We start from the raw sequence: 3,140 nt of genomic DNA on the forward strand, positions 1-3,140 counted from the left end.
CAGATGACATGATTCTATATGTAGAAAACCCGAAAGACTCCACTAAGACACTATGAGAAACAATAAACAAATATGGTGAAGTTGCAGGATACAAAATCAATATACAAAAATCTGTTGTGTTCCTGTATACTAACAATACAATATCAAAAACAGAAATGAAGAAAACAATCATTTATAATTGCAACAAAAAGGATAAAATATCTAGAAATAAATTTAACAAAGGAAGTGATGGACCTGTACACTGAAAACTACAAGACATTGTTGAAAAAAATTGAAGAAGACACAAAGAAATGGAAAGATATTCTGTGTTCATGGATTGGAAGAATTAACATGATTAAAAAGCCATATTATCTAAAGCAATATACAGATTTAATGCAATCACCATCCAAGTCCCAATGGCATTTTTCACAGAAATAGGATAAAATATCCCCAAAATTGTATGAAACCACGAATGACCCCAAATAGTGAAAATAATCTTGAGAAAAAAAGAACAAAACCAGAGGAGTCACACTCCCTTAGTTCAAACTAGAATACAAAGCTACAATAATCAGAACAGTGTGGTATTGGCAGAAAAAAACAGAGATACAGACCAATGGAACAGAATTGAGAGCCCATAAATAAACCCGCAAATATACATAGGCAACTAATTTTTGACAAAGGAGGCAAAAACATACAATGAAGAAAGGAAAGCCTCTTCAATAAATGGTTTTGGGATAACTAAAAAGCCACATGCAAAAGAATAAAACCAGACTGCTGACACTGTACACAAAAATTAACTCAAAATGCATTAAAGACTTAACTATAAGACATGAAACAATAAAATATATAGAAGAGATAGGTACTAAACTTATGGTGCTTGGTCTCAGAAGCAAGAGAAGTAAAAGTAAATGAATGGGACTACATTAAACTAAAAAGCTTCTGCACAGCAAAAGAAACCAATAAAATAAAAAGGCAACCAACCAAATAGGAGATGATATTTGAAAATACATCTAATTAGGAACTAACATCCAAAATATATAAAGAACTCATACAATTCAACAAAAAACAATCCAATTAAGAAATGAGCAGAGCATCTGAATAGACACTTCCCTGAGGAAGACACAGAAATGACCAACAGATATATGAAGAGATGTTCAACATCAATAGTTATAATGGAATTGCAAATCAAAACCATGAGATAATATCTCACATCTGGTAGAATGGCTATTACCAATAAGACAAGAAATAAGTGTTAGAGAGGATGTGGAGAAAAGGGAATCCTCACACACTCTGGTGGGAATGTAAACTGGTACAGCCACTATGGAACGCAGTATGAAGTTTCCTTAAGAATACAGCAATCCCTCTCTGGATATCTACTTGAAAAATTTGAAAACACTTATTTGTAAAAATTTGTGTATCCCTACATTTATGGTAGCGTTATTCATAATCATCAAGACATGAAAACAATCTAACGGTCCTTCAATGCATGACTTGATAAAGAAGATGTGGTACATATATACAATGGAATACTACACAGCCATTAAAAAGATGAAATATTGACATTTGGGACAACATGGATGGATTTTGAGAGTACTATGCTAAGTGAAATAAGTCAGACAGACAAGGACAAAAATAGCATGATTTCACTCGTGCAACATAAAACAAAAAGCAACAAATAAACAAATATACACACACAAATTCATAGATAGAGACCACAGATTGGTAGTTATCAGAGGGAGAAGGGAGTCAGGGGAAGACGAAGAGTGTAAAGGGAATCAAATATATGGTGATGGAAGGAGACTAAGCTTTGGGTGGTAAGCACACAACAGAGTATACAGATGTAGTATTATTAAGTTATACACCTGAAATTTATATCATGTTATCAATCAGTGTTATCCCAATAAATTTAATAAAAAATAAATGGAAAAAAAGAAATGCAAATTCAACAATATTTATAGAGCACCTACCATGTGGCAGACACTAAAGTGTACTGGAGATACAGTACTGAATGAGACAATCCCTGACCTGATGGACTTTAACAAAATATTAGGCTTAGTGCTCATTGTCCTAAAAGAAATACCTCAGAGGTGTACCTCAGAGATTGCAGGTTCGGTTCCATTGAGTATCTCAGTAAAGTGAGTCACAATCTTTGCTGATGAAAGCTCTTGCCTTCAATTTGTAAAAACAATGCAATGCCTGTGAAGTGCAATAAAGTGAAGCACAATAAAGCAAGGTACCTGTAACCAGATGGTATTAAAGTGAGTTAGTGGGAGGCCAATTTAGGTAGGATAGTCAGAGAAGACACCTCTGAATAGGTGACATTTGATCTTAGCCCTGAAGGACGAGGTGTGGAGGCAGCCATTCAGAGAGCCTGAGGAAAAGCTTCCGGGCAAAGGGGAAAGTAAATGCAAAAACCTGAAAACAGGATTGGAAGGAAACGGTTGAGATTGATGAGGTGGTAAGGTAGCCTTCTTCTAAAAGAGGCCAGATGTTCAGATTCTTTGAGGTAAAGGACCTTAGAAATCCTATAGGACAAACAAACCCCTATAGTATGCTAATCCTTGTTACATCCCATGATTGATACTTGAATAACATCATAATGGGGAATTGGAAAGTTGGCCCAATTTTATTTTCAAAGATTAAATACATTGTTGGAAACGTCTTCCTTTTATTAAGTCTGAAATTACTTTCACTCATTGATCCTAGTTCTTCCCTTCAGGACAACACAGGACAGTGTAAGCCCTTTGTCATGGGACAGCTCTCCAGCTATTTAAAGACTCTCATCTGGTCTCTATCCAGACTTTTTTTTTGTAGGCCAATCAGCTTCAATTCTTTCAGTTTCAATTTGTCAGTTTCCAGGTTTTTCATCCTGGTTGCTTAAGTTGGGGCATGCTCGAGATTGTCTCTTTAAAACAGTGTACCTGGGACAAACACACTTCTGGAGCTGTAATTAGGAGATAGGGGTGAGGGACTCCTCCAGTTTTGACCCTATACTTTTTTGGTAACCATGTAAATAACTCTTATTAAATTTGGGAGCCACTAAACTTTTGGAGAATCCAGACAGGACTTTTCACTTATATTTAATCCTTTTAGATTCAGCCTTTTGTAAATGTGTCTGAAAACTTTTGGGGTATCCCATTTCATCATCAGTGTACTAGCCA

Source organism: Pteropus alecto, unplaced genomic scaffold, assembly GCF_000325575.1.
Source record: "Pteropus alecto unplaced genomic scaffold, ASM32557v1 scaffold33, whole genome shotgun sequence".
Classification (NCBI taxonomy): Eukaryota; Metazoa; Chordata; class Mammalia; order Chiroptera; family Pteropodidae; genus Pteropus; species Pteropus alecto.